Here is a 9,239-nt window from a genome sequence, read left to right on the forward strand (position 1 = left end):
CGCTGGGGTATTGATCAGGAGGTTCCACCTTCTCTTCCCTACTAAACCGGGTCCTCTTTGTAAGGGTCCGGTGGCCCCTCATAAAAGGGGGAGTACTGTTAGGGATCTGCCAGGTACTACGTCTAGGTATACTCCTGGGATTAATCAATCCACACCTGAGGCCAGACCTGTTCGACTGACACCATCTCCCACCAGCCAGGGTGGCAGGCTCAGGAGTGGGAGAGCCTATCGCGGCCTGGTCAGTCGGAGTTAGCTCCGCCCCCTGTCCTTTATTACCTGCCGTGTTCTCTTCCTCAGTGCTTGTAATTATTCTGGATTCCTGGCCCCACTGCTGCTTGCTCCAGCCTGCTTCTGCCGTGCTTCTGCCTTGCTGCAGTTCCGCTTAAACTGCTTTGCTTTGCCCCTGGCTTGCTTCCTTCTCCGTGCTCACTTTGGTATACTCCACTTCATCCTGGTCCTGACTACTCATTCACCGCTCCGTTTCCTCGCGGCGTTCCGTGGCTACTGCCCCTTCCCTTGCGTGTTCCCTGTTTGTTCTCCTGTGCACTTAGACAGCATAGGGACCGCCGCCCAGTTGTACCCCGTCGCCTAGGGCGGGTCGTTGCAAGTAGGCAGGGACAGGGCGGTGGGTAGATTAGGGCTCACTTTCCCTTCACCTCCTTCCTGCCATTACAGATATGTCACATTTGTCTAGTCCGAACTAGAGTCCTATCTTGTATGCAATTTTATTCAGCTGGATTATTTGGCACTAATGTGTTGATAATTCTGTATACCCAAGAGTCTTGTTGCTGGGTTACAGTCTGAGGTAGTGTGGGGGAAGTGTATGGCGTCTCGTATCGTCATGGAGACAGAAGTCAGGGTACGGAAGCCTGGAGAGGCCAAAAAAGGTGCTGTGGTCAGAACACCCTGAGTATATGCGGACATCTCTTTGCCATTATTAAGAGCACAGTACGTGCTCGAAACGCGTAGGCCAGGGCAAACCGCCTACTATCAACACTTGTCTTGGGACTGCGTCTCCCTTCAATTTTAATCTCAATACCCCAATTAAGGTGGGAATACTGCTTCCTTTTTAATCTAAAGTACGACTCAGCGCTGGATCATTTCTCCTGTTTTCTCCTATATGCGGACGAATTAGCGCTTTCTGTGAGAGCAGCTCCTAAGCGGTAAATAGTGGATCTGAGGTGGAGGTGGAGGACGGGACGATATGAGTAAGTCAGGAGATTGAAATAATATTAAAATCACATGTTTTGTTTTAGGAAAGATAGATGGTTGATTAAACAAACCAATATATCGGGCACAGACGGATAGGGCTCAAAGGTGATATGAAAAGTTAAATGTTGGAACATTCATGTATATATACAGGGTGTATGAAATCATAGTGTCTGTGGTCAAAATGGACTGGATACAAAGTAGCGTAGAGGTTGTACTTAGTAACCGTCCATAGTAGATAATTGATGCTCATGTATAGTACTGGTTGTAAATTTACGGTACGGAGGAACTGTTTATTATTGCTGTTACAGGTGTGTATTAGGACCATCACTTTTATATAATAGTTTCAGTCATTTCGTTAATGCCATTGGGTTTTATTCTGTCAAGCTTATAGATACAGTATACTTTTCTTTTATAAAGGTTTTCGTAGGCGTTACGACGTGATGGATCTTTATAATCAATCGGTGTGATAGAATAGCAGTCAAAGGAACCTTTATGTTTCAATAAATAGTGTCTTCATATGCTGTGTTTAGGAAACTATTAGTGCAATTGGACCGATGTTTATTTAGTCTGCGGTGCAACGGTTGACTGGTCCTGCCGACATATTGCATATTACAGATGCATTGGATAAGGAAAATCACATGACTGGATTTACAGGTAAGATGATGTTTTATATTGAATGTATTACCGGAATGGGTGGACTCGAATGTGGTTTGTTTATGGTTGATGGTTTTGCAGCACATACATCTGGTAGTTTCACATCTAAAGCTACCTGGGGATGTTGCTGAGATAGGGGCGATTTGTTTGTCCTTCTCCCAGTGTCGGATTCTGCTTAGTGCCAGCCAGGGGCGTAACTAGGAAAGACTGGGCTCCATAGCAAACTCTTGACCCCCCCCCCCCTCAGGTGCCACAGGCAGCCCCCCTTATAAATAGTGCCCCCTGTAGAATGTGCTATACAGCCCCTCTGTAGACAGTGCTATATAGCCCCGCCTATAGACAGTGTCAGACCCCATTTGTAGATAGCGCCCCCACCACCCCCTTGTAGATAGTGCGATACTGCAGGCTGTAGATAGTGCCATAAAGCCCCCACTGTATATAGCACTATACAGCTCCCACTGTAAAAAGTGCCACACAGCCCCCCTCCCTTGTATATAGAGCCACACAGCCCCCCTTAGTATATAGTGCTACTCACAGACCTCTGTAGATTGAGCCACAGCCCTCCCCTTGTAATAAGTGCCATACAGTTCCCCATGTGTATAATGCCACACAGCTTCCCCTTGTGTATAGTGCCACACAGCTCCCCCGTGTGTGTATAGTGCCACACAGCGCCCCTTAGTGTATAGTGCCACAAGGCAATGGCGCATCCGAGAATGTTGTATCAGCCAGGGAGATGTGAATCAAACATGGAAAGGTGGGTTTGGAGGAAGGACTATGTGACTCTTCAGGATAGCGGCACCGCCCCATGACCCTTTAATGTGTAATTAGCGTATAGTGTGCACAGTTTTAAAAGTGGATTTTAAAGATTTTGCTGCATCTGAAAAAATTACCCGAACAATGGTAAGGATATGCTGGGAGATGCGGTTTCACAAAAAAATCATACCACCATCATCTCTCTGCAGATCATACAGCGACTACATTACTGATTAGAGGCAGAATAAACATTTACATTAAGTGACTCACCAGTGACGATCTCAGATTCTAGTTCTTTTCTTCTCCCTCTGGTCCAGACCTCTATGATGGATTTCTACCGGCCATGACCCATTTCTGCAGTTTTCCGCTCAGATGTCTTCAGCTTCTCACTTTTAAAACATTTCTGCACATATAAACAAAGTTACAATTCTCAACACCTCTAAATATAATAAAGCGCCATACACTGCACCACTAACTATAATAGCGCCATACACTGTGTCCCTGATTATAATAGTACCATACACTGTGTCACACACACACACCGTGCCTCCTGTAGATAGTGCCCCCATAGCCCCCTGTAGATAGTGACCCCCATAGAGCCTCTGTAGATAGTGCCCTACATAGAAGACCCTGTAGATAGTGCCCACATACAACCCCCTGTAGATAGTGCCTACATATGGACTCCACAGCTGCAAGGCAATAGTGCTAACCACTGAGCCACCGTGCTGCCCTAGGTATAGCTTCCCCTATAGATCGTGCTCCACGTATAGCCCACCTTTGTATATAGTATCCCACATATAGCCCACCCCTGTAGACCATGCCCTACATATAGCTCCCCTATAGATAGTGCTCTACATATAGCCCACCCCTGTATAGTGTCTCACATATAGCTCCCCCTGTATATAGTGCCCCACATACAGACCCCCCCCTGTAGATAGTGCCCCACATATAGACCCCCTGTAGATAGTGGACCACATATAGACCCCCCTGTATATAGTGGCCCACATCCCCACATATATACCCCCTGTATATAGTGGCCCACATATAGACACCCCCCTGTATATAGTGGCCCACATCCCCACATATAGACCCCCCTGTATATAGTGGAACATCCCCACATATAGACCCCTCTGTATAAAGTGGCCCACATCCTCACATTAAGACCCCCCCTGTAGATAGTGCCCCACATAAAGACCCCCTGTATATAGTGGCCCACATCCCCACATGTAGATCCCCCTGTATATAGTAACCCACATCCCCACATATAGACCCCCTGCATATAGTGGCCCACATATAGACACCCCCCTGTATATAGTAGCCCACATCCCCACATATAGACCCCCCCTGTATAAAGTGGTCCACATCCCCACATATATACCCCCATGTAGATAGTGCCCCACATATAGACCCCCCTGTATACAGTGGCCCACATCCCCACATATAGACGACCACCCCCTGTACATAGAGCCCCCTGTAGATAATGCCACTCACAGTTTTATTACAAAAAAACAAATAAGGTTACATACTCACATGATCCCGTTCCCGCACCGTCCGATGGCAATGCAGACCTGCTTTCTTCTGAGCAGGTCTGCTGGAGCTGAACGATGCGTCGTTCAAAGGTGCTGATTGGCAGAGCAGAATAACTTGCCCCGTCAATCAGCGCATTTCATCGCGCAACTAGCGTAATTTTGCTCCGCCAATCAGCGTCATAGGCGCTGAATGGTCAGGCACGGAACGTGCCCGGCCATTCAGCGCTAATGCATGTATTTGTACCTGCGTGCTATAGACGCAGGTACAATTACTGCAAGACGGGGTGGCTGTCCCTAGCACTGCTGTCCCCTCCGGTGCTAGCGACGCCTACGGGCATGAGAGGGCCTGTGTCGCAGGCATGAGAGGGCCCTCCTAAAGGACCCTTAAACAAGACTGTGTAGCATGGAAAGATAGTGTACTGTGCAGTAGATAGAACTTCCTGTGACTACTTTATGTAGTGAAACTGGTGGTTACCCAGACTGGAAGTTGAGTGGTCACTAGGTAGCCTGAACTCATGTACTCAACAAAATACGCTACTGCTGGAGAGGTAGGTAGTACAATTATACCAAGTGTAAACCGCTACTACAGAGGAGCTAACCTTGAAATAATATTCTAAATAGGGCCAGGACAAGGGGTGGGCAGAGTAGACGTCAGCCGAAGGCACCATGTAGAGAAGGGGTGTGTATTTCTTTACCATAATAAAGAAAATATTCACCTGTTTCCTGCAGAAATGTTCTTCACGGTAGGACATAAGGTCAACTACTACAACTTCACTGATCGCATCAATGAGGTCCCTAATTTTTCCTTTGGTAATAGAAGGCAATTGATGATCTTACAGCTCCAAGCCTCTAAAAGATAGCAGGGCGTCAGTATGAGGCATATGGAGACCATCCAGGACCACTCGCGACAACAGTTCTTACATGAACTATCTCATGTGCGTTCATAGCTGACGTTAGGGTGGAGATCAAAGGGGATGTTGAAGGAGGCCTACATCCTGGCTACATTAATCATCAAGGGACCAATATGAATGTAGAGCTTTGTCCCAAGCTTACATACCCCAAGGAGGCGACTACTACTACTACTACTACTACTACGGAGGAGGAGGAGGAGGAGGAGGAGGCCATTTTGGTGGCAACATCCAAAAGGTGATCAAGTTGACCAACCATTGCCACCATGCCGTTTTAGCAGCCCAGGGAATTAATATTGAGATACGGTGGCATGATGAAAGTTATATAAACAAATATTTCCTACATCACAAGCCAACCAAAGTCTTGTCTCCAGAATATATCTGCCTCTAAACTATGGAGATCCACCCAATCAGAGAAAGAGATTTGTAGAGGTTCCTAAGAGCAGGGTATGGATGCATTATTAATGGACTGTAATGTTCCATAGACTTTCTACATCTGAAAATAAGTGCTACGTGTGTTTTGAGAAAATCCTATGTCTAACTTCGGTTTTAACTCCTTAACGCCGAAGGACGGATATATCCGTCCTCAGCAGCTGCTAGTTCGCGCAGGAGGACGGATATATCCGTCCTGTGATCGCGCGGGTACTGACAGCGTACCCATGCGATCAGCGGCAGGAGCACGGCTGTTATACACAGCCTGGCTCCTGCTGCAACTGCCGGAATCGAAGCGCGTGCAGATTCCGGCAGTTTAACCCATTAAATGCCGCTGTCAATAGTGACAGCGGCATTTAATGTGTTTGACAGAGGGAGGGAGCTCCCTCTGTCACCCGATCGGCGCCCCCGCAAACAAATCGCGGGTCGCCGTCGGGTTTCCATGACAGCAGGGGGTCTAACAAAGACCCCCAGGTCTGCCTTCAGCATCTGCCTGTTAGGCGATGCCGGAGGCATGACCTAATAGGTTGCCTGTCAGTTTTACACTGACAGGCAATAATGCTTCGGTATACTAAGTATACCAAAGCATTATATATGCGATCGGCACATCGCATAGTGAAGTGTCCTGATGGGACTTTAAAAAAAAATGACAATCAGTTAAATAAAGTTTGTGAAAAAAAAAAAAATTACAGTCAAAGTCAAATAAAACTACTTTTTTGGCCCAAAAAGTGGTTTTATTTAGTAAAACTGTCAAAACAAATAACACATACACATATATGGTATCCCCGCGATCGTAACATCTTGACCAATAAAATGAACACATTAATCAAACCGCCGGATGAACGGCGGCCAAAGAAAACGCAAAAAACAACGGCAAAATTCTCTCTTTTCTCCCATTCCCCCCATAAAAAATAAAATAAAAGTTAATCTATAAGTCCTATGTACCCCAAAATAGTACTAATGAAAACTACACATTGGCCCGCAAAAATCAAGCCCACATCGACGGAAAAATAAAAACGTTACGGCTCTTGGAATGCGGCGATGCAAAAACAAGTAATTTTTTTCTAAAAGGGTTTTTATTGTGCAAACGTAGGAAAAACATATAAAACCTATACATATTTGGTATCCCCGTAATCGTGCCGACCCATAGAATAAAGTTAACATGTTATTTATGCTGCATAGTAAACGGCGTAAATTTATAACGTGAAAATCAATGCTGGAATAGCTGCTTATTTTCAATTCTCTCCTAAAATAAAGTTAATAAAAGTTAATCAATATGTTATAAGCATCTAAAAATGGTACAATTACAAAATACAACTCGTCCCGCAAAAAACAAGCCCTTATACGGCTATGTCGACGGAATAAAAAAAAAGTTACGACACTTGGAATGCGACCGTGAAAAAACAAAAAATAATCCTTGGTCATTAACGTGCAAAATGGCCCGGTCATTAAGGGGTTAAGGGCTTTGCGTGCTTTTGTTTTGCCAGACATTGTTATAGGACATATCTAGGTCCAGCCCTGCCAGGACCTTCCTCCTCAATGACTTCACTATAGAAATAAAACTCCCCACATTCCTTGGTATGAGGGTGTGGCAATCCGGAACAGTATGAACTCTGATTGTCGCTGCAACATCTATGGCCGCGGACCGTCATCCTGACTCACCCTCTGACGGCCGCGGCCATGGACAAGCGAGTGCCCGGTGGCATCTCCCTCCTGGGAGACGCCGTCACTCACTTCCTGGTCTGGACACTGTCTCCCACAGGGCGTGCGTGCCCGCGCGGCTTTAAAGGGCAAGTATGCGCACAGTTGAAGAATACTGCAATTAGCCTCGAATGCTTCTGGACTATAAAAGGGGCTCTGCCCTCTCGATCCTTGCCTGAGCATTGTTGTGTTACCTTAAGTTTGTCCTTGCAAATGGTCTTCTAGTGTTTTCCAGTTCCTAGTGTTGCCTGTTCTTGCTGCCTGTACTCTGTATCCCGTGCTACCGTGTCTCTGTGCCTTCAAGAGTTGGAGTCGTGTTGTGCCCTCCGCTGCATCTATTGTGTCGCACCCCGCCGTGTGTGTCTGTCTGCTGTTGGAGTTTCATCTTAGTCTGAATCCACCGCTACCGTCTACATTGCCTCAGGTACCCTTTCTGGACTATAGACATTATACCTGTTTGGCCAGCTGGGTCCATACCTCACGCCGGGACAGTACGCTCAGGCCATGGACCCCGCTGGTCAATTCAAGGGCCTGTCACCCTCCCAAGCCATGCAGGCGGACCTGCAGGACCTGCGAACACGACAGGATCAACTTCTTGTGGCAGTAGACTCCATGGCACTACAGCTAACGGCACTAGCTGCTTCCTTCTCTGCTCCTCTTGCAGCTTCTCTGACTGATCCTCCTGTTACACCTCCTGGCAGCACCAGTTCTCACCCTCGGTTCTCGCTGCCACTACCACCTCGTTTCTACGGAGACGCAAGTGCGTGCAGGGGATTTCTCAACCAGTGTCATATCCACATCCCCCTTCACGCCAGAGCATTTCCTTCAGACGGTGCCAGGATCGCCTTCATTATTTCTCTACTTGCGGCAAGACCGTAGCGTGGGCAAACCCAAACTGGGAATGACAGGGACCCGAGACTTCCAGGGGTTTGTGCGGTTATTCCACACTGTGTTCGAGGAGCCTAGACGGGTTTCATTGGCAGCTACTTCTATACTGAACCTTTGTCAGGAGGACACCTCCGTGAGCGAGTACACCTTCCAGTTCCAGACCATGGCAGGAGAGCTGTCCTGGAACAATGAGGCATTAGTAGCTTCCTTCTGGCATAGCCTGTCATCCGAGATCAAAGACGAACTAACTGCTCGTGATCTACCACCTACCTTGGATGACCTAATTTTACTTGCCACCCGGGCAGACATGAGGCTCAAAGAAAGAAGAAGATCCACAAGGTCTTCACGTATAAAATTGGCTGCAGAGACAGAGTCCAGATAGGCAGAGACCAGATTGTACCTCTCGCCAGCGACAATAGTCACAGGGATGGACAGCTTGGAGGGGAGTTATCTGTCAAATACTGTGTAGCCCAGGGTTGTCTCTCCAACCAAAAATAGGCGTTGGAGTTTTTTGGCTCCTGGGGACACAGACGCACAACATGGCCAGCGAGGCCGCAATATAGACAGAGTCCAGAAGTGCGCCTGCGCTGTTTTTCCTGGACAAATAGTCTAAGCCGATCTACTTACATAGGGACATCTGGTGGAGCAACAGATTAGGACAAAAGGGTTTGCTGGAAGTTGGGAGTCAACCTAGGAAGCCTTCTCTCTGGACGAACCTCTTGGATCTTCTTTACTTGCCCACTACCCTTCTGGAGAAGCCATTGATTGTTGCCTCAGTAGATGGACTGCCGCTGCCCGACCCAATATTGTCTGTAACCAAACCGCTGAGGCTTCAAGTGGGAGCCCTTCATTCTGAGCTCATCTCCCTGTTTATCCTACCCAAGGCCGTCAACCCCGTGTTGCTGGGTTTGCCTTGGCTCCGTCTACACGCCCCAGTCCTGGATTGGAACTCCGGAGAAGTTCTCCAGTGGGGTCCCAAGTGCCTCAACCGCTGTCTGGGGCATAGCCTCCGCTTCAGTCTCCTCCGCATCAGTCATTGGCAGGGTTGCCCTCTAGCTACTCTAAGTTCTCGGATGTCTTCGACAAGAAGGAGGCAGAGACGTTGCCACCACATCGAGCATTGGATTGTCCTATTGGCTTGGTTCCTGATTCCTCCCCTGCT

The 9,239-nt window shown here is 47.6% G+C and overlaps 1 pseudogene; it reads left to right on the forward strand.

The window, feature by feature from the left end:
- The window catches only part of LOC142683731 (globoside alpha-1,3-N-acetylgalactosaminyltransferase 1-like), a 28,717-nt pseudogene extending 23,196 nt beyond the window's left edge, over positions 1-5,521 (forward strand).
- Positions 5,522-9,239: the final 3,718 nt, after the last annotated feature.

Source organism: Rhinoderma darwinii, chromosome 1 (genome assembly GCF_050947455.1).
Source record: "Rhinoderma darwinii isolate aRhiDar2 chromosome 1, aRhiDar2.hap1, whole genome shotgun sequence".
In the NCBI taxonomy this organism is placed as follows: Eukaryota; Metazoa; Chordata; class Amphibia; order Anura; family Rhinodermatidae; genus Rhinoderma; species Rhinoderma darwinii.